Consider the following 25,803-nt stretch of genomic DNA (forward strand, 5'->3'; position numbering starts at 1 on the left):
CAGGACAAAATAGCTTGCGTGACAACATTCTCTCCCATCTCCAATGGTGTGAGAAAAATGATTCTGAAGCACTGGCCAGTAATTAATGCAGGGATCTTGGATCTGGAACGCCCTTTGTTTGCATTCAAAAAGAGTAAGAATCTGAAGGACCACCTGGTCCGGGCAGCTCTTCCTAGCCCCACCCACTCTTCCACTCTTGAATCCGCGTGGGGTCTGTCCCCCACAGTTGGACACGTGAAATGTGGTGGATGTACAGTCTGTAATTTCACAATTGAAGGAAAAAGTTTTGTATTTGATAACGTCACCTTTAAATGCAACACACTCACAAATTGTAATACCACCAACGTAATTTATTTGATCCAATGTCCCTGTAAGAAAAATTATGTGGGACAGACATCTCAGAAAATCAAGACTAGGATATGCCAACACAGGAGCCGCATCAGGTGTCGTACGCCAAACGCCCCACTGGTGGAACATTTCCAGGAATTCAATCATAATGAGGATGACATTCGTTGGACTGTCCTGAAGTCACTGAAGCTTCCACCAAGAGGGGGAAGCATGCCCCACCTATTGAATAAAGAAGAACTGAAATGTATAATATTACTAGACTCTATCCGCAAGGGACTCAATCGCACGGAGGACTGGACATCACTCCTCTAAGTGTCTTGATGCAGCTCCAAACACTGAAATGTATAATATTACTAGACTCTATCCGCAAGGGACTCAATCGCACGGAGGACTGGACTTCACTCTTCTAAGTGTCTTGATGCAGCTCCAAACATTGGGATAAACAGTGTACATAATGTGTTTTCTCTGAACTAATGCGGTGTGAAAACTTTGAAAATTTGAAACCATTGATGATTTAATTCTGTCAAATTCATAAGTGTATGATTGTAGAGCATGGCTGGCCTGCACTACTCGCTCTTTATGCACAATTTTAATTCACGTAAGTCACCCCTCACGCCTAACATAAATGGCAAAACAATTCACGTCCCCGTTCACGAATGTAACACCTCCTAGATTAAAGTGCGCAACCTACACTCCATATGGGTCATATGTTTACGCTTTTCCCGGAACTACAGGCCCAAGCATTACCCCTAAGACAGTAATGGCTAACTCGCCCAATTCACCATTACAAGATGTCTGCCGAATTACTAGTCACTTGAAACTAGTCCTTCGTTCATTTTCATTGTCCTGCTCCTTAAGCCTAGCCCACGAGCATTCTCAGCACAGCGGACCTGCGCTGCCAGTGAAGGGGGTAGAAGTCCATCGAGCTTCACCCGCCCCGCCGCCGCTTCAATCAAGAAGCAAGGTAAGCCCATATTAAAAACGCTGCTATCCCGAGTACTCCGTCATTTACGGAGTTCGTCCCCTTACTTCCTTAATTTGTATTCCGTAGCTACCTCGTGGACGTAATTAATTTTCGTCCTCACGAAGGGAACCTGCTCTTCCCCCCCCCCCCGTTCAGCTACATCAAGCGTAGCCAGGTAAGCCTCTCTTTTTCTCCTGGGAACGCGTTTAAATAGAGAACTCTTGCACACATAGAGTTCCTCCGCTAATGTTGACACTGTAATCCCCAGCAACCACGAGGACCCATCAGGAAGGACACATCCCTCGCTTCCTCACACAGAAGATAACAGACTCCCCGCCTAAACGGCTACACTACTTGTAGCCAGGTAAGCTTCTCTCCTGCCTGCAGTTACGGTTAGCGACCCACTCGGAGCCCCAGACTAACGGCAACATTTAATTATCCCACAGTACCTGATGTTGCAAACCGGTAGGAAATACCTCTCCTCCGGTCAGAAGAATTATTCCAACTCAAGGCGACTGCATTCAGTAGCGCCAGGAAAGCTCTGACCCCTAAGTGCAATTTCGAGTAGGACACGACACACCCGTGTCTGCAATATTAATGGTAATTCATTTTACCTAGCAGCACCAAGCTTCCTGCACCGGGAATAATATCCTAAGCCATCATACCCTCAATTCCGGGTCCTGAAAGGTAACTTCCTGCCCTCAATGGACCGGTGACTGCCCATAGACACTGTCTCATCCTAACCACTTCACTTGTTGAATCACTTAATCACTGAGCACGCACGACGCAACAAAGGTTTCCCCATTTTACTACGGACACAGCATGTGTTTCGCACAATTGTCAATGAATGACACCCATGTCACTGCGCCGTTTTTATACTTTCTCACTTGTAAATACGGTTTAAATATCACGGTCACACTAGTCAAAAACTGGCGAGTTCAAATGGCCTTTTTAATTTGTACCTGTGCCTTGTCGAGCGTTAATTTTCCTTGAAAAATCTTCTGGTTTAGGCTTACGCCTTAAAAATTGTTCTTATTCTTTTCCCCCCCTTTTTTACAGGCTCTCGTAATTTAATACAGGCATTAATTGTAAATTTGTCCTGATGATGATCCCAGTGTATTATGAGCCCTTAGGGATCGAAACGTCGACGCAATATGCAGTGTAGCATATGATTTAACATGTATATTTGAAATTGTTGACACTGCAGGGTGAATTTGTTGAAACTGCATTTACAGTAATTGCAAGTCACCTTCTGGCTCAAAAACTTTTCTCTTGCCTGAAAAACTGTTTCCTTTTTCTATCTCCCTGATCTTGATTTGTTTCTTCTAACCTTTTGGGATAGGTACAGGATTGTACCCTATCTTGCTACTAACCTTGGCCCCTCTCTGGGCCAACATGATTCTACATTATTCCTGAAATAAACTTACGTCCGGCTGGGCGTTGTTAAAAATATAGCACTGATTGTAGTCTATATTGTTATTCTCCTGTCACATTTTTAAATCCTTAGGACCCCTGTTCTTTAAAATAAGCTAAATAACCCACGGTCCGAAGGCCCCTTATTGGGTTCCCTTGTGTTCCAAAGCGTACAAAACAAGACCTGCAATGACATTTAGTTATAAATTGAGCTATAAATATTGAATGAGATTTACCAGACTCTGTAATCTGCAGTCAGAGTGGTTTCCCCACATAGCAGTTGCAGAGAGGACAACAGCAGTGGGGGTGATGTAAGGTAGGTTGAGGATTGGCAACACAGATCCTGCAGTGGTGAAAGACACCGACTGGATAATATTGTCTGTGGATATATATTGCGTACGGGTTCTCCTAGCAAGCCATCATAGAATGTGCAAGACATATATGCATGATTGAGAGGCTTCATAGGGACGTGGCCTTATCTTGTGGCATTTATTCCTAGCATGTGGATAGTGCTTACATTGCTCTGACAATATCAGGTGATGGGCTGCTGCTACTCCTTACAACGTAAAAGACATGCATTCTGGGAAGAGGATAGGGGATGACTGTTGACATGTGAATGTATGGCTTGTTTTGTGGGCTATGGTTTACCAGTCAGGTGTATTTCAACTATTGTTTGAGTGAGAATGTGTTGTGGGTGTTGTAGTAGGCTCTGTGTGTGGTTGGCATGAATTATATATTTGGACATGGTTATATGTGCAGAGTTTAACATATTTGGCTACCTGTTCTCAAGTGTCCATCATACCTGACCTGACAAGGGAGGTTTCGGGAATAGAAATGCCTTTGGATCCGCCACCGGCGTCTCGTCCGATTCTTGTGCCCAAGCTTATCTTGGGTGTGCAGGATGGATGGCTTCTTCCTGGCAGGGGTGTGTGAAAGACTGCTGTACTGCACGTATAATCTTACCTTGCAGCTGCCAGCCAACTGTGGCAGCCCCCCACCTACTCATTCCTTTACATAGGGGGTCCCATGTGAGAGACACCTGTGGCGTCTCCATTTTGGAAAGCCATCTTCCACCCAGAGTTCCCTGGTATGGAAGTCTGGGTCAGATAGTGAACTTGCTCCATGACGACTGCCAGCCAAGTACGTTCTAAAGGCAATATTCCCAATGCAGTATGGCGACTCTAGGAGTTTGCTTTTTTGTTGGGTACAGAAGGAGGCAAGTTTCATTAATCATTGCGTAGCTAGGCTTCAAGCTCTTCAGTAATAGTGTTCATTGCTCCTGACTTCTCTGTTTCCAAACTCATCCAGACCCTTCTTCCTGTTTCCTCATATTGAGACCCTCAGGGGTGAGTAGCGCGCTTTATAAACTCCCACAATGATTGATTCCAACTGCCTCTAAGTGCCTGGCCCTTGGTCAACTATCTTCTTCATCACCATCTGGAGTCCTGCTTCCACCTAAGAGGTGTTTTGCCCTCAGGCTATTTCCTCTGTTAGGTTTTCCTTCTGGAGGGCACCTCCTGCCTAAAATCTTCATAGTGTTTGTACCAACAGGGCTACTAGAATAAGGTTGCACAGAACTGTGGCAGATGAAGACAGTCAAATCAAATCATGCCTTATTCAGCTTTGTTGAAAACCATAAATGCATAACAATAATACAATCAACTGTGGTTCCTAAAATATTATTAAAATACACAACAAATCAATCTTCCCGTGTGCACCTCAGTTTTAAGGCAGCTTATAGAAAACAAGCAACATTAAAAATAACAAATTCATCACATAATACATGAGAACTGGCCGAACTGGTAAAAACATCATAGCCTTCAGCAAAGGAGCAAAAAAATGTTATTGACCTCAACATAAAAACTGCAAAACATTCTACAATGCCTGGTTGCAACTCCAAGGACCCAGTGATTTTGACTCAATTCACGAAATTAAATCTAAATCTAGTAAGCAAGAAATGCTCTATGTTATTTGTCACAATTGTAATGTAGGGCAGTTACCTTATCGTAGGCGTCTCTGCTCCGTCTCTCTTCCGTCGACTCGGCCCAAGAGCTGAAACCAGGAAGCACACCCAGGCTCCCCTTACCAATCACAATGCTGCAATGCAGCATTGTGATTGGTCTGAGCGCTGTTGTTTGGCTCAGATGGGGCCTGGGCATGTTCTCCACGCAGGCTGTAATGTAGCCTGCATGGAGAACATGCAAAGTGCCCATGACTGTTTGGCTTGCCTGAGATGGCTGGCCAAGCAATCATGCGCACTAGAAGTGGTCAAACCATTCCTCCCCTGCCCTGCCCTGCTCTTGGAACAGAGCAGCCATGCACGCCTACAAAGCAGCTGGAAACAATAAGATGATAATATTATTGAGTTATTATTATTTCATTTCTCCTTTAGTCACACTACTTAAAAGCAGTCGGACGACGCTCCTCCGCCTTAGCGGAGATGCTGCCACTGATGTAGGGTTCAATCAGATAGATCCAAGACAGTCAAAACACGGAACTGCCCATCAATACAGAGCCATAGAGCCTTGACTGAACATTAGACCCATGACGGTATGCAATGCCACAGATCTGGTTCCTGTAAGGAAGAAATGGATCCAGCTCAATTAATTGCCTAGGCAGCTCAAATAGATCATACCAAGCCTTTGGTGCAGATAGTTCAGCAACAAACATCAGAACTGCAGCAATTGAATGAAGAAAATCCTGCTCTGTGGCAAGCATGTTCCAGAGGTATCCTCGACCACCACACGCTTTTCCACGCTGAAGAAATTTCGTGATTTTCTGATTGTTTGCTTCTCCTTCTTAATTTGCTCAAGATTGGACTGAAATTGGTTACCTGACTGCGTCTTGACTGGACGATTCTGGCCTGGGCGACTCCTCTAGTAGCTAGAGAAGATCTTTATCTGTCAAAATTCATTGGTCTGACAAACTTCAAACAAATATTTGGGAGACCAAATCTACACATCTAGGCAGAAGAGGCTCACTGCGATTTTCAGCAAGGCAGTCAAGATATTTTGACTTATGTAACCTTGTTTTGTCAGTTAGCATCAACCATGCCTACTTCTTTCGTTTGGTCTTTTCTACCTTTTGTCCCAAAACAATCTAGACAATTGAGACACTCATTGATGTCAGAGGCCTGAATGAGATCACAATCAAGGAAAGGTACCTGTTACCCTTAATCAATAATATGTTGGAGTCCATATGGGGGCTCGAAGATTATCACTAAGCTGGATATTTGCCAGGCTTACCACCTTCTCCAAATCAAAGAGGATAACGAGAAGTCCTATTTGACACTTTGTGTATTGAGTGATGCCCTTTGGTTTGAGCAATGCCCCAGAGTCCTTCTAGTTATAGGAATGACAGGAGAAAACCCATATACCACGTTGGGATGGGTGTATCATGTAGACAAAAACAATTCCCAACTGGTATCATGTAGAGACAGTTTCAATTGTGTATGCCATGGGCATTACAAAGCACTCGATCAAAATTACTTCGAAGTGCCGCCAGCCACGCATTCCTGCCTGGCTACCTTGTGAGTGTTGAGTTGTATTGATTTTCACCCTCCACTGTCCGGCTAATTGATTCTAGACCGGCCACATCTGCACACTAGGCACCCCCAATTGTCACCCTCCTTCCCTCTCCGGCCACCACTACTACCACTCAATTAGCACAGTATACCTTCAGTGATACAGCCCTAATTAGCCACTGTTCACCTTCGCACCACCCATTCCCACCGCCAGCAGCCTCCCTAAATTGCCCTTCTTTGCCTACAGCGCTGTACCCATCAACAACCCTGTCCTGATGAGGATCCCGACTAAAGGGGATCGAAACGCCGTCGACCACACAGCCTGAATCATATGACGCATCCCGCGCTTAAAGCTCCCACAAGGAATAATTGTTCTTCCAAGTGACTGTAACTTGTGTTGTGGAGTTTTACCTGATGTATATACTTTGTTTAATGCGTCGTCTATGCTGTTTTTAAAGCACTTGCACACTCACCTCACTAAACTGTATATAGCACCTTGCACCAAGTGCCACCGGGTTGTTATAAGATCTGATCTTTACAGTGCTGTTCCTAACTGTAATTTCATATGAAAGAAAAATTTGTTTTCTTGGTGAATAATACCACTTTTTCCTGAATCATTTGACTCCTTGTTTCTGTTCTTTGTAATGCCCATGGCATACACAATTGAAACTGTCTCTACATGATACCAGTTGGGAATTGTTTTTGTCTACCAGAGTCCTTCTAGCGCTTTATGGATCATATTTTTCCTGACATGCTGTTAGATTTGGGGGTCTCTAGTTGGCACAGGAAGGTACATGTGGCAAATAAGGGTTCTTGCCTCTAGACAGGGTAAGGGAGTACACTCCTAAAATAACCCCTGCTCACTCCCTTGGTAGCTTGGCTTATCTCAGCGGCAGTGTGTAAAGCATTTGTGAACACATACAGTAATCAAATGACAACACTACAGATGGACACCACACAGGTTTTCTTTAGACCTATCACAAGACCCAAACATATTTTTACCTGTTTCCCTTTGGAATTTGGTTTTTGGAACTCTGGTCAGTTGTTACACCTGTTGGACCTTGTCAAAATGAAAGTCAACTTTTCTCACCTGTACACCTACAAGATAGGGGAGCTAAAAGTATTTTGCAAGGAGAAGGGGCTGCCTGTGAAGAGGAGATCCACAAGGCAGGATCTTGAGGCAGCCCTGTATGGCTATGAGGAGCTACGCTGGGAAGCAACACTAACAGATCACTCTGAGGAGGAGTCTGAGGGCGAGGATCCCCAGCCAGAATACCAAGAGGGCTGATGCCCTGAGGGGGAAACATTGTGGGAAATATTGGCTCGTGAAGAGAGGAATCAGATTTGTGCTCATGGCCGGAGGTTGAGGCAGCTAGACTGGGAGTGCAAGAAACTGAGCGAGCCTTAGCTGAAAAATTAATTTGTGCAGCTCAGGGTGTGAGCTTTGCTGAGTTGGAGGTGGAGTCCAGCTCAGATGGTGGCAGCAAAATTGAATTTTCTAGTGCTGAGGAAGTAGAACACGCACCCAGAGATTTGGCACCCCACCGCTGCCACCAATGTTAGATTTGGGTGTCTCTAGTTGGCACAGGTAGGTACTTGTGACAAATAGGGACCCTTGCCTCCAGTAAGGGTAAACGAGTACACTCCTAAAATAGCCCCTGCTCACTCCCTTGGTAGCTTGGCACGAGCAGTCAGGCTAATCACAGAGGCAGTGTGTAAAGAATTTGTGAACACATACAGTAATCAAATGACAACACTACAGATGGACACCACATAGGTTTTATATCAAAAATAAGTATTTGTTATGTAGACTTATCACAAGAACACAAACAACAAAAATCCACAATACTATATCTAAAATGGTAGAATGAGCTTAGTTCTCTTTAGATCCTAAAATACGACACTTTGAGTCAATGTACCTTAAGATGCGACATGCAGGGCAACGAAAGTGTTGCAGGAAAGGTGATGCAGTAGTCCTTTACATGCAAGGACGGTGATGCATTGAAGATCTGGTGCAATGAAATAAAGATGGCGCTTTCTCCTTGATGCGACACGCTTGCAGGTGATGCAGAGGCGTCTGCTGCGACGTTGATCCTCTTCTCCAGCGATGCAAGATACTTTGCATGATGTGAGCCGCGACAGGCCCTGCGACATGCTTCCCACTGATGCAGCAGCATCTGCTGCGATGTCGATCCTCTCTCTCCTGGCATTGCGAGTTGCTTCCACAACGATGCAAGCTGCGGCAGACCCTGCGACACACTTCCCTCTTCTCCGGCGATGAGCCACAACAGGCCCTGCGACATGCTTCTCGGAGATGCGGTTGCATCTGATGCAACGTCGATCCTCTTCTCCTGCGACACGCTTCCCGGTGATGCGGCGGCATCTGCTGCGACATCGATCCTCTTCTACGGCGATGCGAGACACTTTATGTTGTGAAGTGGCAACGACAGTTTGGCGACACGCTTCCTGTTCTTGAGTCGCGCTTCCAGCTCCTTGCGACACACAAGTCCTCAAAAAGCCCAGTACAACTGCAGGCAGTTCAGGAAGACTCTTAGGGAGCTGGTGGGTGAAGTTTGTTGTTCTGAGGCTTCAGCAGGAGGCAAGCTCTGTTCCAAGCCCTTGGAGATCCTTACAAGTTGAATAAAGCTCACAAAGTCCTTTCTCCTTTCTTTGGCAGTCAGGCAACCACTTCAGGCCAATCCCCGTCTCTCCTCTTCCCAATCAAGATCAACCGATGCTATGGATGCTGCTTTCTCCATGGTAGTTAAATTTGGCAAAAATAGAAACTCCCAAAAAGAAATCTACCAAAAGTATGTGGTCATGTTTTGGTCTGCACTGACTAGTAGTGTTCACCAATCACTGTACATGAGTCACAAATGCAAGTCCAGAATCCCACCGCTGCCACCAATGTTAGATTTGGGGGTCTCTAGTTGGCACAGGTAGGTACTTGCGACAAATAGGGACCCTTGCCTGTAGTCAGGGTAAGGGGTACACTCCTAAAATAACCCCTGCGCACCCCCTTGGTAGCTTGGCACGAGCAGACAGGCTTATCTCAGAGGCAGTGTGTAAAGCATTTGTGAACACATACAGTAATCAAATGACAACACTACAGATGGATACCACGTAGGTTTTATATCAAAAATAAGTATTCTTTATATAGACGTATGACAAGACCACAAACGAAAAAATATCCACAATACTGTACTTAAACTGGTAGAATTAGCTTAGTTCTCTTTAGATCTTAAAAAGCGAAACTCTGAGTCAATGTACCTTAAGATGCGACACGCAGGGCAACTAAAGTGTTGCAGGGAAAGGGATGCGGTAGTCCCTTACATGCAAGGACGGTGATGCGTTGAAGATCTGGGCCAAAGAAATAAAGATGGCTCTTTCCCCTTGATGCAACACACTTCCCGGTAATGCGGCGGCATCTGCTGTGACGTTGATTCTCTTCTCCGGCGATGCAAGATGCTTTACACGATGCGAGGCACGACAGGCCCATGGACGCTCTTTCCAGTGATGCGGCGGCATCTGCTGCTACTGCGATCCTCTCTCCTGGCGATGTGAATTGCTTCCACAACGATCTCGATTCGCGACAGGCCCTGCAACACTCTTCCCGGTGATGCGGTGGCGTCTGCTGCGACGTCGATCCTCTTTTCTGGTGATGAGCCGCGACAGGCCCTGCGACACGTTTCTTGGAGATGCGGCTGCATCTGATGCAACGTCGATCCTCCTCTCCTGCGACACGCTTCCCGGTGATGCGGCAGCGTCTGCTGCGACATTGATCCTCTCTCTGGCGATGCGAGTCACTTTGTGTTGTGAAGCGTAAGCGGCAGTTCGGTGACACGCTTCCTGTTCTTGAGTTGCGCTTCCAGCTCCTTGCGACACGCACGTCCTCAAAAAATCCAGCCCAACTGCAGGCACTTAAAGAAAAGTCTTGGGGAGCTGGTGGGTGTCCCTGAGACTTCAGCAGGAGGCAAGCTCTGTTCCAAGCCCTTGGATATCCTTACAAGTTGATGAAAAGTACACAAAGTTCCTCTCTCCTTTCTTTGGCAGGCAGGGAAACACTGCAGGCCAATCCCCCAAGCCGCACTTCAGCTTAGGGTTAGTCTCTCCTCAGTCTCTCTGGTTCCACTCCTCAGCAAAGGTTTTTTCTTGTTGTCCAAAAGTGATCTAAATTCTTGGGATCAGGGTCCCAATACTTTTACACCAAAATCCTTTGTCTTCTGACCGCAGCTGGGCCATTGCCTAGTCCAAACCAGTTCTGGAGGACTCTGTTTACATGGCTCCTTCTTTCCTTTCACAGTGCAAGGCAGAAACATCAGACGCCCCACAGGAGGAGGAGCCAGCATTGTGGAGGAAAGGCAAAGCCCTGGAGCACTCTGTTGACATGACTCCTTCTCTCCTTTCACATTGTAGGGCAGAGACATCAGACGCACCAACGGAGGTGGAGCCAGCATTGTGGAGGGAAGGGACAGCTCTATTCAGGTCCCAGGTGCAACTCCTCCCTCCCATCTAGATGCAGATTTCTCTATTCACCACTGGGATGACTCATCCTGTCTCTTGGAATCCCCCAGCCCCTGTCACTCAAACTCCAGACAAGGAATACACAACCTAGCAGAGGCAGCTTGGATAGTTAGACAAGAAAATACCTACTTTCTAAAAGTGGTATTTTAAAACACAGAATGTTAAAATCAACTTCACTAAAAGATGTATTTTATCATTCCGAGTTCAGGCATACAAAACTCGAATTTCTACCATGTTCCCTGAGTCAGTTAGGATTATAAAATGTAATAATCTAACTGCCCATTCTGGCCTATGGAGAACAGGTAGCCTTGTAATAGTGAAAAACAAAAATGGCTGTAAATCACTATTAGGACATGCCACACACACCAGGGCAATTCCTACCTTACACTTACAATGCACCCTGCCCTTGAGCCTACCATTGGGGTGTCTGATATGAAGAAAAGGGAAGGTTTAGGGACTGGCAAGTGGGTGCACTTGCCCAGTCAGCATGGCAGTACCAGACTGCACACATGCTCTGCAATAGCAGGCCTTAGACACACTTTTACAGGCTGCTTCTGTGGGTGGCACAACCAGTGCTGCAAGCCCACTAGCAGCATTTGTATTACAAGCCCTGGGCACTCCTAGTGCATGGTACTAGGGTCTGATAGGTAAACCAAACCAGCCAATCGTTGAATGACTAATCCATACATCAATTTACAATAGGGAGAGCATATGCACTCTAGCACTGATCAGCAGTGGTAAAGTGCCCAGCGTCATAAAACCAACAAAAATAGGTCAGACAAAATACAGGTGGAAGGCAAAAAGTTCAGGGATGACCCTGCAAAAGGACCAAGTCCAACACATGCTAAACCAAATTGTTGTAATTTCCCTTGACAACATTCTGGTATATTCTAAAGCCCCTTTGCCATCATCAACCCGTCAGCCAGGCGTCAAACAGCATTCGCTCGAATAAACAATTTTGTAAACCTGAAAAATGTGTTTGGTCTACCCGAGATGGTATATCTAGGCTATCATTTGAACAGCACTGGAATCTCCATGGATCAGCAAATGATCTATGTCTTTTTAGATAGGCCTACTCCTTCCAATCCCAAAGAGACACAGTATTCTTTAAGATTTTGCCAACTTCTACCAGCAATTAATCAGGGATTTTGCTTGACTAACCAGTGTTGTTCCTGGGATCCCAAAGAAAGATATGCTCAGCAGAGGGTTCCAATGGGGTGATCAAGCAGAATAAGATTTTAATAGACTAAAGCAAGATTTTACATAAACGCCTATTCTGTGACATTCAAATCCAACAAAGAGGTCTGTGGTTGTGGCTGATGCTTCTGATCAAGCCATAAGAGCTGTACTTTTACAGGAGGATGAAGGACTGGAACATCCCATCTTCTATCTCACATTCTGTCTGACTCAGAAAGGAATTACTCAGTTCTAGAAAGGGCATTTCTGGCCATGAAGATGGCTTGGACTGACTGCAGACAATTTTTGATGGGTACTCATGAATCCTTTGAGAGTCAAATTGACCATCATAATCTCCAAGGTCTTAGAAACATGCAATGTCAGAATAGTTGTCAAGCTTGTTGAGAGTATTTTTCCAACCAATACGACTTAATCATTATTTATAATCCAGGTTTCTAAGAAAGTTTTAGTTGAGACTCTTTCACATAGATACTCTGAATCTCCACTTGCATTTGCCCAACATATTCTCTCTCCTCAATGAATTATCAGAGTGGCTCAATCTTTTCTTGAAAGTGTACAAAACAGCTATGGAAAAAGTCACCAGAAGGGAGCGTTAGGCCTTACAAGGACTAGTTCATAAGCAAGGTGATCTTGTATTCAAGGTTAAGATCCTGTTCATTCCCTCTAAGACATTAAGAGTAAATGTTTTTAAGATGTGTCATGACTCTCTAGTAGCTGGTCACAGTCACCCTTCAACTCATAATTTGCACTTCTTGGTGACCTTCTATTCTAAATAACACTGAACTCTACATCATGTCTTGTCCTGTTGGTACTCAAAATAAGACCTCTCATACTCAACCTTCTGGGCTTCTTCAACCATTGCTTGTTACACCTGAGCCTTGTCACCATCTGAAATCAAGTCAATATGGTCGCAAATGATTCCTTCTCCAAAATGCCTCATTTCACTGCCTTGAACAACCTTCCATCTGCCAAGAATCTGGGACAATCGGTTTTGCAAAAAATCTATCTCCTTCATGGGCTACCTTAGGTAATTATATCTCAAATTTCTTTAAGTAATTTTGTAAAACCCTTCAGATTGAGGTTGACTTCCCTTCTGGTTTTCATCCTCAGACCAATGGTCAGACCGAATGATTAAATCAAGGTCTGGAACAATATTTTCTATGTTTTTTTTAATTTTACTGAAAGTGACTGGTCTTCATTTCTGGCTCTGGCTGTCGTTTCCTATAATATTTCCATTCATAGTGCTACACAGTCATAACCATTTTTCTGTCTTCACAGGCTCCATGCTAGAAAGTTTCCCTCTGGCTTTTAAGACTGTGATTGTCGCTGCTGCTACTAGTTTTCTCAGTCAGCTACAGACAGTTCAACTGAAAATACTGTCCAAATTTCAAGATTCAAAGAAAAGGATGAAGTTATTTGCCGAAGTCCATTGTAAAGCCTCCAAAATCTATAACCTCTCACCGTTCTTTGAACATGTTAAACCTTAATTTTATGGGCATTTCAAGATTTCTCAAATCATAACCCAGTGACCTTTAACATTCAGTTGCCTTTGAAGTGGAAGGTCCATCTAGTGTTTCATGCATCACAACTAAACTCATATCAGCTTCATCTCTTTCAACGTCTTTTTTCTAGGCCTCCACCTATTGTTGTTGCTAATGAACCTGAGTTTAAGGTGCAAGAGATGTGTGATTCCTGCATCTTCGGAAAGAAACTCTCATTCTAGGTTAACTAGAAGGGTGAACCCCCTAGAGAAACATCTTGGGAGGATGTGTCTCCTATTCATGCCATTTGTTTTGGTATTTTGTTTTTTCAGTCAATTTCAACACAAATCTGGAGCAATGAAGTGGGGCATACAGTAGTTTTGCCATCAGCGTCCCACTAGATTCATGTGCCTGAGTTTATCTTGGGAGTGCAGGATGGCAGCTTGTTCCTGGCGGGGGGTGAAAGGGACACCGACTGGCCACCATACTGCATGCATAATCTTACCTTTTAGTGAACAGCCTGTCGGTGCAACAATCTGCCTATTCATTCCTCCCCATAAGGTGTCCCATGTGGGGGATGCTTTTGGCATCTGCCATCTGAAAAGCCATCTTCCTCCCAGAGTTCCCTGGGAAGGAACTCTGGGTCAGATATTAAAACTGTCCCATGATAGCTGCCAGCCAACATATTGTAATGTGGAAATTCCCAATCAAACACAGTGATTCCTGTATTCTTGGCCATATAAGGAGGGATTTTTCATTATTCATTGTGTTTCAATACTTTGAGCTTCCCAGTCATAGTGCTAATCGTTTCTGACTTCTCTTGAGTTTCCAAGTTCAGTCTGTTCCTTCTTCCTGTTTCCAAATATTTCAACTGCCTCTTTGTCATTTGGAGACCTGCTACCACCTTGGAGTTTTTTTGCCCTCTGACTTTTTCCTTCATTAGGGATTCCTTGTAGACTGCACCTTCTGCTTAGATGCTACCTAGAGGTGGCTGAAACATGGCTACTAGAAGGGGTCACATATACCTCTGGCAAACCAAGACAGTCAAAACCTGGAACTTCATATTAATCTGCAGCCAGAGATCCTTGACTAGGTGTCGGACTTGTGACAATGCCATGCAGTTGGTGTGGATGCATGGTCTCGAGAAGATGCTACTCAATGGGCATGAAGCAGAGGCATGATCTAGGCTGTCCACTTGGGACTAAAACTGCTAACTGTTTACTGTTTTACTCCTCTGCAGTGCAATTCCATTCCAGTGGGATGGTCTGCATCCATATTGCTGTAGTTGCAAAGTGGGTGAAAGACAGTGAACTGCACAAGGAGAAAAGGGCCCAGCCCTAGATGGTGGTTGTGCCTATGTACTTTAGATTGATGCTGCTCCCTGTTGTGTCTCTGATGGTGGTTAGGTGTGTCTTGTATGCTATTTCCTCCATTTGGAATGTTATACAGTGTAGGCATTATTAATTAGCATACATGGCAAACATGGTTGTGTACACAATCTAATGTATAGAGATGAGGCGGACTACCAATTTACATTGATGAGAGCAGTTTCAAGAGGAGACAAAGAACTCTCTCTAGCTGGCTTTTGCCACAGAGATCATACATTTGACATATTTATTGATTTGGTAAAATAATGATAATATAAGTAATTTCTCTCATTTGTTTACTTCATAGCACTGTTCCAAATTTTTCAGGTGCTGTAAAATAACAGATGTTGCAGATGCTTATCGTAACGGTCCTGAATTTATTGACTTCAGAAGGATAGAAGACTGAGCCTTCCATACCAAGATTTTAACTTGCAACCATTAAATCATTTCTGGTGCAAGAACTTGCGAGTAGGCCTTACTGGCAGATTATCTCCCTAATGGTGCCCTGGTTTACCTTCAGATAGAAACTTGGTCCAACAATATTGGGGAAACTTGAGGCAATTGATTTTCATCCTTTATGAGGCAAAAAAGACATTCATTATCAGCATACAAAGGTCCCTAAATGCGGGTTACAGATCAGTCTTATTCCGATGTTGCCTTTGTTATTTAATCTGTACCCTTAGCAACACATAGAATTAGATCTCCTTCTTCCTTGCCCCCTGAAATGGAAGTTTGTACTTGCCTGAGGAATAAAAGTAGTTAGGGTCAACTACAATTTAACAATTACAGTGTAGGAAGATGGGATTAGGTATAGATTTATTACAAATTCAAAGTCAAAGTGATATAAATCAATCTCAAAAACACAGTATGAAAATACAGAATCACTAAGGATATCCAAACCATGTGACAAAATGTATCCTCAATAACAGAAAGCAAATGAGGAATTCCATAGCTGCAATACAGAGAATGAGAAACAAATTCTGGTGAGTAGATTGAATGCTTTAATCCTCCTGCCTATACATGAGGTTGTCTAAAAAATCTACTAAGCTCTATCCTAACCTAGGGACCAGGGAAACCCTACTGAAGTCAGGAAAGCAAAGGAAGTTGTCAGCATAGCAGACCCTCTGTAGAAGTTCTCTAAAGGAAAAGAATATTGTATAGCATGAAGCCACACAATAGAGATGTCGCAAACAGGTCTGCACCTCTCCGAGTATGAAGGGAATCTGAATAAAGCTCAATTATAACTACTACAGAACCTTTAAGAATGCCATGTCACATGGCTCATTATTTTTTATCTTCAAACAGTAAAACATGGGAACTACACTTGAGATTTCTTTCCTTTGGTCCACACATCAGAACGTCCTCCCATCTCCCCATTCCATTTGGACAGTAGTCCTCCCTTTGTTCATTAAGGCTTGCCAAAAGTACTGCTCCCAAACCTCCCTACCTCTTTCACACAATCTGCCTTTCTCTATTCATAATATCACACGATTGCACCTGCAGAGGAGCGAAAAACATTGCATCCAAAGCAAACGTTCACGCTGTAGCTTAAACATTAAGAAATCCAAATGCTGAAGGCCTTTGATGAACTTGAAGTGACAAGTATTTTAATACATGTTTAAATGCATGATTACAAATACATAAACGGTTATAACATAAGAGTACTATTCAAATGGATAACATTTCAGTTATAAAATGAATTCAGAGTATGTTTCAAATTAGTCTGTGAATATATAGGAATTGACAATATCATTGAAACCATACAAATGCAGATATATGTGAGAACTGTCATTCAATGTTAGTGTAATAAAAATATTAATATGCACCCTTGTATAAATGTCAATATTATTATCATTATTATTATTATTATTAACCTTTGTAGAGCGCACTGTAACCCTACGGGCATCCTGGCGGTAAGAGAACAATCAGCACAATTACTGTCAGCTACACAGAAACAAAGGGCTCACCATCCAGGAAGACACTGCTACCCTCAAAAACAGACATTATACCCTAGGGAAGAGCCAAGTCTTGACATTACACAGTAAATGCCCATTCTGTATCTGTTCAGTGCACTACATTTAATTAATAACGTTAAGTCATGCGAAAACATGAGGCCATACATAAACATATATGTGGCGTAGTCAAACATGGAAGGGTGGAGCCAAAATTACGCTGCTCCACCCTTCTTGCTATCAGTAACAATCAAAATAATCTCTGTGTTTCTGTAATACAAGAGGCACCTATTTAGAATGAATGAATTGCCAGTTTCAAAGGAATTCCTCTTTTACAGCACAGGGCCTCAGCACTTGTGGCGGATGCTGCCCCAGAGTCGAAGGGGGTCCCCGCACTCAGGGCGGAATCTCCTCTACCAGAATTCTCATGGTGGCGATTTCGCCCCCATTGCAGAGACTCCCCCGTGGCTGCAGGGCCTCCACCATGAGTGCAGAGACACTTTGTGAATCAGGTCTAGTCTGATTGAATTAGGGAGACAACATCATTGAGCGAGTGAGTGAAAGAGAAAGGCACGGAAAGACAGAGCAACACATATTCGTGATAGAACGAGCGTAGGAGATGGAGACAAGAAAAAAGAAGTGAGCGGTATATTAAGTAGGAAAAATTGAGAATAAAGCTTCATTGTTACTTGACCATTCATGAAACAGGTTTGATCCATAAGTTTAACGAATACATTTATTTAAGAAAAGTCTAGTGAACTGGCAATACAGAGCATCCATGACCCAGCATGCATCAGAGGAAGGGCAGGGTGTGGTGGAGAGAGGACAACAACTCAATAGCTACGGTAATATGAATGAGTTCCATCTTTGAATTATAATTATCTGTACTAGTACCAAAAAAGCAGCAAAGGCAGGCAAAGCTGCATTAACATGTAATCACGTAATTATTTAACAGGAACATAATTGGGGAGTCACTTACCACTGAACCGTGGGCAGTATAAAATAGTTTACAGTGAGGAAGCGATAGCTAGGCCCCCTTATGCAGGGTGGTGGTGCTTTTTGAAAAGATATGTTTCCATTCTCAAATGCAGATACTGTGCAGGTCCTTCGGCAACACAGAAAGCACCCACTTACATACAGTGCTGGAGCTATATTAAAGGGGCATTTCCTCATATGAATGGGATGTGGCACCATATAAATAAGTTAAACACTTTGGCCATGCACCCCATTGTATTCTAGATACTACAGCAGAGGCAAGGGGGCCATCAAGAGGTGCACTGACTGTTGGCCACGAAGAGGTTGCGCTGAGTCTGTGTGTCCCCTGAGGGCATCCCTCATGTGCCATGGACTCTCTGACATCCCCCTATATATATGGGTATATATACCCATATATGTAGGGTATATATATATATACCCTATATATATGCCTACAGGGGCAGTTCTGCCTGACCTTTCACGTGCAGGAGGGTGCTGCTTGCAAATTGAAAAAGGGAGCTATTGCTTTAAGCAGCTACTATGTCTTTCACTAATGTACTGTCCTCAGGTCAGCCGAACATTCCTGTCTGCTCGGGGGGCTGCACAATAGCAGTGATAAGGTTCAAGGTCCTTTTTGTGTCCAGCTCACCCATTTGTAATGTAGTCCCAGATGTCATTCAGAATGTTGTTCCAAATCCTAATGCTTGCCTGGAGAACTTCTGCCTTCTGGAATGTTCTTTGTATATTTATTTGTTGACTTTCTGGCTCCTACTGTGGAACCATGGACCTGAAATTGTAAATCCATGGGTCAGATTAGCAGCTGCATGTAGTATTCCTTTGATGTTTACCAATGTGATGTCAGGGAACAGAGTGTTACCGATCTTAGAAATGGTATACTATGCATAATGGTCTATTTAAAAAGTGCTTTTTCTGCAAAAAAACAGTGCATGCATTCGATGAGTCAAAAGCAATTGAAATATTCTCAAATGGTGCATATTCAGTGAGAGTTTCCTCATTTGTATTGGTTATTTCTCATACAAATGGGTGAATCCCTGCTTGCCTTGAATCCATGCTTTAATAGTCTTCCCCTCTGGAGGACCATCCAAAATTGGTGCAGTTGTCGGGACATTCGTCATGGGGCTAGTGTGTTCCCATGCAACATACCTGCCTCCATGAACTCGCTGGCAACACTATTTCGAGAAGAACTTGGGCACAGGAAGGCACAAAGTTCCCCAGTGCAGTTAACAGGAACACCCTGTAGCTGTGTGTCTAAATATACATTGGCAGCAGACACACCCTGGGCTTTTAAGTGAATCAGAAGGCCTCAACCACTGGGTTATAATGAAGGAATGAATCTGTAATATCCCATCAATGACGATCAACAAGAAAACCCTTAGTCCCCTCCCTCTAAATGGTTTAGATTATCCAGTCCAGTGTGTACCTGTCCTCTGCTATGCTATGTGCTATGGATGTAATGAGGCAATAGGAGGGTTTATGCTGGTTACAAGATGCATTTCCTCTGCATGACATAGACACATTCTGCACAGGTTGCATAACGCACCTGTTAGAACTGGAGGTCTCTAGTTGGCAGAGGTAGGTACCACTGTCCAAATAGGTACCCTTGCTTCTAGTCAGTGTAAGTAGGAAACCCTCTGAAATAACCCCTGCTCACCCCCTTGGTAGCTTGGCACGAGCAGTCAAGGCTTATCAAAGGCAATGTGTAAAGTATTTGTACCAACACTCACAGCAAAACAGTGAAAACCCCACAAACTGACTCCACAACAGTTTAGAAAAATAAAGGTATTTAATCTAAACTACACAAGACCAAAACAACAAAAATCCAACATAATAGTTCAAGAATATGGTTGCAAAAGAGGTCTTAAAGTTGCGATAGAATAAACCACAGTTGCGTGAAAAGTTCACAGTTGCGACATGTTTAGCCAACAGTACCTTTAAATGCAACAAAGTTCCAAAACAGAAGCTGGTGCGGTGGAAAACAAGCAATGCTTCATGCCTGAGACCTGGGGAGGCGATGCGACATCCCCGCTTGATGTAGCTGGCGTGTTGTGATGACTTTGGTCTGTATGGAGAGGGATGCAATACCTTGTATGGTATCCGGTGCGAAGGTTCCGTAGTGAAAAATCTTGCAAAGGCACGATGCGATGATCTTTGAGGCTACGACGATCTCTGGGGCGACGATTCGTGGACCAGCGGTGATCTTCCTCTTGCAGCTCCTCGATGCGATGGCTCTGCGAGGACACTCGCAGCAACGTGATGCGGTCCGCATGCAAGCGGTGCAACGATCTCACCCAGTGACGACAGACTCTGCGACGATACTCGCAGCGATGGTAATCTTCGCGCACCGGTCTGGTGCATCCCGCAAACGAAGGATGAGACGACTCTGGCAGCGGCAACAGGAGCTGCGACGATCTCTGCCTTCGTAGCGGCGGTAATTTCCTCGCACTGACAGGGATGAAGGGAGCAATGCGACAAAACTTGCATAAAGTCTTTAAAAGCTTGGTTTCCAGCTTCCCAATAAAGGGACAACTTCCAGAGGCACCACAACTGGCCCAAGCACTCTAGGAAGGACAGAACTCTCTCAGCAGAGTTCAGGGAAGCTGGGGGTGAAGTCCTTTTGTTCCTGGGACTTCTTAACAGGGAGCCAGCTCTTCTCAGGCCCTTGGAGATTCCTTCTAGCAAGGGGACACAGCACCAAAAGCAAAGTCCTTCCCCTCTCCTTGGCGGCAAAGCAACAGCAGGTCAGTCCAGCAGAGCAACAGCAGGACAGTCTTCCTTCTTCACTATCAGCTTTCTCGTTGGCAGAGGTTCCTTCTTGATTCCAGGATGATCTCATTTTCTGTAGTCAGGGGTCCTGTACTTATACCCCTAAAATTCTTTGATCCCTTTGTGCAGGAGGGCTCTGAGCCCTATCTGAACCAGTTCTGGGTGTTCCTTGAGCACTTTGTTTTCCTGCCCTCTCCTTTCCTTTCAGGGAGAGGGGCAGGGTCATCAGCCGCCGAGCAGGAGGTGGAGCCAGCATTCTGGAAGGCAGGCACAGCCCTATTCAGGCCCAGGTGCCATTCCCTCCCACCACTCAAGATGCAGATGCAGTCAATCAACCTAGGGCTCACTCAGCCAGCCTCCTGAGGGCTCCCAGCCTCTGTCACTCTCAAACCAGACAGCCAATTCACAAACAGGCCAAGGCACATAGGAAGGTCAGACAAGAGAACAGCAACTTTCTAAAAGTGCTGTTCTCAAACGCACAATTTTAAAACAACCTTTCCTAATAGATGTGTTATTAAATTCTGAGATCAAGGATACCAAACTTTTATGTCCTATCTTGCTCCTATGGGAAGATATGCTGGTAGCCACTGTAGCCAGCCTTCCCCCATGATAGCCTATTGGGCAAGATAGCCTTACAATAATTAACAAGCATTTGCAATGCAATAGGTCTCGCATTAGGAAAGTTTGAGCTATTGGTATTGCAAATGACAAATTTTTATTTATGTGTTGGTTTTGAAAATGGCGAAATTAATAGCTTTGTCATTTACAATGCCAATAGTTACAACTTTTGCAAATGTGACACCTATAGCATTTGTAATGCAATATGTGTTGTATCAGTGGTCAAAAGAAGTCGTTTTGCCCCGGCACATGGAGGACCACAGAGTTATTGGATGGAGAGTGTTATTTCATGAGATTCTTTGTGATATTCCCGTCAATCACACAGACTTCTGCATAAATCAACAAAAACTAATGTACAGCGGTCAATAAACCCAAATCAGTTCATTTAATGAGTAGGAACAATGTGCAAACAGCGCAGGTTCACTACACCATTCCAGTTCAGCCAATAGACCGAGGGAGCACTTTCTGAAAATAGGTTTGAAAGTCTAGACTTTTCTCTGCAAAATGATCCTGTTCACCATTATTTGGTAAATCTGGACCTTTCAAGGTACCATTTGAGTGCTATGTAGCTTCTTTCAAAAGTTCTTTAAACATGAATAATTTTCCTGACCCACATCTTTCGGGCTCTATTCACAATGTTTTAATTGAAAGCATACTGCAGTAGTGGCTGATGAGTCGGTGAAACGCCGCTGATGAAATGTCAGTCAGTGTATGTAACAACCGCAGCCCGGTTGGTCCCTTTCCTGCGTGTATGATGTTTGCGGGGTGCTTGTGGGCTCTCTTGTACCATCCACAGCCGCCTTTGGTCTATTGGTGCATTCTTCTCAATGAAGGCCGCACACTAATTAAAATACATCTGTGACGTCTTCTAGTGTACATTTTAGAGCTGCCGGTCCTCAATCATTGGTATCTGTTTAGGTGTAACTGGAATCATGCGGATATGGTAGTCGGCAGGGAGGACGGATATTTCACACCTATGAGGCATGCATCACGTGGTGCTGTATTGTGCTGGCAAGCAGTGCCATCTCTGCCGGGATGAGGTCACTTTGGAAGCGGCGCCTGCCAAGAGAAGCTCTCCTGCGCGTTGCATGTTTGTGACCTAGATTGGCGGATGCCAGAGTAAGAGCCACACTCTCCAGAGAGAGACAGAAGCGCCTCTGGCAGGGTGCAGCGACCTTTCCTAACCACTTTACTGCACAAAAGTAAGACAATTCTAAACTCATCTAATTTTAAGAACATCACTCCGTAGCTCTGATCATAATAACGTAGAACTCAAAGTCAGCCCTGCGGTGATGTCACAGTAACCGGTGCGAACGCAGCACAACTCAGAGCTGCAAATGATTTTCCTTACAGTGAATTGCAAATAAAATCTATGTTGAGTCAAATTTAAAGTAATTGCACGTCATGCAATGTTAAGAATGTGAGTCACGTTCTGTGCTTTTATTATTACTAAAGGCAGTGCCCTCTCATGACGACATTTACTATGCTAATTGGTACTTATAAGAATATTAAAAAAGAAGAAAGCGTTGCCTTTCCGGAATCTACACACTCACAGTCTCCTTGTTACAAGCCCCTCTGAGTCTCCAGGAAAGGCAATCACTGTGCAGCGACCACCGACCTGCAGCTGCTCTTTTGATGGAAAGGTGCCCCAGGACCGGACGACTGCAAAATAAAAAACAAGCAAACTCACCGCCGCAGCCCGGCTTCAACAGGAAGCCAGGCAACCTTTGTTGGGACGGGGGCGGAGCCGGATACGCGACAGGAGCTTCCCAGGAGGCAGGCTGCAGTGGCTGGCGCATGGCTCCGGTGCAGAGAGAGGAGAGCCCTGCGTGCAGCCGGCGTCCGCCCGGGAAGCCAAGGAGCGGAGTGCAGGTGTCCCTGTGCCCGTATTACGTCGGAATGAGCAGCCCCGGAGCGGGACGAGTAGAAGTCCGGGTGAGTGGGGCTCCGTGCTTGCGTGTCTGTGTGTATGCAGGGGGGAGTGGGGAGGGGGAAGGGGAGGGGGGAGGGGGGGCAGTGTGTGTGTGTGTGTGTGTGTGTGTGTGTGTGTGTGTGTGTGCGCGCGCGCCTGTGTGTGTGTGCGTGCATGCAGAGGGGTGGGGGCTGGCTGTGTGCGAGCAGGGGCTGTGAGTTGAACTGCGCAAGCGCGGCTCAGACGCGCGCTCCCGCGGTCAAAACTGAGACTGCAAAAGCGCGCGTCTGAGTCGTGTCCACTCTCCTAAATACGGGCCACATTAGGTCTGAAGCAGACACTCTCAATGCTCACGCATTGAGAGTACGTCTGCTCGACCTAAAAACGAAAATGGCTGTAATTCACTGCCAGAGCATGTCACCTGCACAAGTACATGCTCTACCTTTCACATACACTGCACCCTGCCCAAGGGGGTACCTTGGGCCTTCCATAGAGTTGACCAATGTGTACAGAAAGGAAAGGGTTAGGCCTGGCCAGTGGGGACAATGACCAGGAGGACATGGCAGTTCACAGACTGCACACAGGCAATGTGGTGGCATGCCTGAGAAACCATTTTAGGGCTACTCATGTGGGTGGCACAATCAGTGCTGCAGGCCCATTAGTAGCATTTGTAATCACCAGCCCTGGCACACTCAGTGCCCTTTACTAGAGACTTCTTAGTGACACAAATATGCCAATCATGGATAACCAATCACAATAACAATTTACACAGGGAGCACTTGCACTTTGACACTGAACAGCAGTGGCAAAGTGCCCAAAGCATCTAAACCAGCAAAAACGAAATTCAGCACAGCATAAAAAATACAGGAGGTAGAGGCAAAAAGATAGAGGGAAACCACGCCAAAGATGCCAGGTCTAACAGCACCCCTATGTTTACAAATGACTAAGCGCCAAATGTATGCCCTGTTGGATAATACCTGGCACCCTGATGGATGTAGTCCATCCTATTCAGAGATAACCACCAGCCCAGTGATCATCTCTGTAGATGAAAGGAATAACCATCAAAGCGGTTCGCTTCGAGGTACAAAATGTTTGGTAGAGTGCTAAAGTCTGCTTTGATGACCGTTCATAAAACTTTCATTTTTTGTTTAACAAAGAAAATTATTATTGAAAAGCAAAACACTTATGAACCCACAGCCCAGGGAGTTTTCTCTGAGGACATTGGGGAGGGTGGTTCATCATTTTTTTCTGTCTCTCATTGCCAGGTTTCTCTTAACAGTAGGAGACAGAGAACATATCAGACATCTTCTCTAAATAGAGTGGGCAGTTGTTAGACCCAGCGGTTTCTAACTGGCTTGGATACATTGAAGATAGTCAGAATCCACCGTCCTAGATAGGATGAGTAAGATACACATGTCAGAAAACCTATGCTCGCCCTTGGGTAGCTTGGCACCAAGCAATCAGGCTTATCCTCAGGACCCAAGTGTAAAGTATTGACACAACCCCACCCTCGCAACACTCTGCGTACGCTACAAAATGAATCAGCACCGTATGTATAAAACACTGGTCTTTGTATTACACACACATTGAAATCAAAACCAGATACACATTGTATATACACTTTACAGTTATATGCAATTGTCAAACTTTCCCATTAGCAGCAGAACGGCATGAGCATACATGCCCTAATCAGAGGTATTCATCCAACATGAAGTTCCCCAATATTTCATACTCCAATAGTTGCAATGGTCAAGCAATCACAGGTATTGATACAGATGCGGACACACGGGTGGACGCAGAGATTTTTCAATCTTGGGTGCCTGTGTGTTTAATGAAAATACGGCAAAGACGAAGGGAGGCAAATTGATTCGAGTACTCCTTCAGCTAAAATAGCCACTCCTGAATTCGTACTACTCATTTAAAATGAGCCTAAAGGAGAAGCTTTTAATTGGCCTGGAGGTCATTGATAAAGATGCTGGGATCGCCAACAGAAGTAAAAAATTGGAAATAGTAGCTACCCTGAGTGAAGTCTTCCTGAAGATTGAAAGTCAGAAGACTTCTTCCCCGAACTCGTACCATACGCACAGATCACGATTCAAAGTGCTGGGATGTTAATGTTGTCATTGTAAAGCCTGAAGAAGGTGGTTGGACCTGTTGATACCACCAAAACACGTCGCTTCTTGGTCATTTTTAAAGATAACATTTTCTTTTTTATTATGGAATGCATTGTATAATAGAATACCATCTTCAATTTTTGATTTAGGATGGAATGTCAATGTTGATTCTCATATTTACTCTGCACTTTGTTTTTAATATACATGTCTTTGTGTAAATTACTGTACAATAACCCTGAATGCATTGTTGGGGTATTGTTTTTTAATTTTAGAGCGGATTGCTCTATTTTATCTGTTTTTACCTGTGTCACGATGAACTTTGAAGAACTAATGAATAAACATTTATACATTTGATTGATTGGTCATTGTGATGGGCTGCTGTGGTTTGAGTGATAAGTGAGAATTTGGTGTGCAAATTTTGTTTCCCTAAGGGATCAATCTACTTAGACATTGTGTCAAGTTGATGTCCTGTCCCTTTGGCAGAGTAGGACCCTTCTCTCTTGTTTAAGAGTCTTTGTACTACACACACATTGAAATCAAAACGAGATACACATTGTATATGCACTTTACAGTTATATGCAATTGTCGAACTTTCCCATTAGCAGCAGAACGGCTTGAACATACATGCCCT

The sequence above is a fragment of the Lissotriton vulgaris genome, chromosome 9 (assembly GCF_964263255.1).
Source record: "Lissotriton vulgaris chromosome 9, aLisVul1.2, whole genome shotgun sequence".
NCBI lineage: Eukaryota > Metazoa > Chordata > Amphibia > Caudata > Salamandridae > Lissotriton > Lissotriton vulgaris.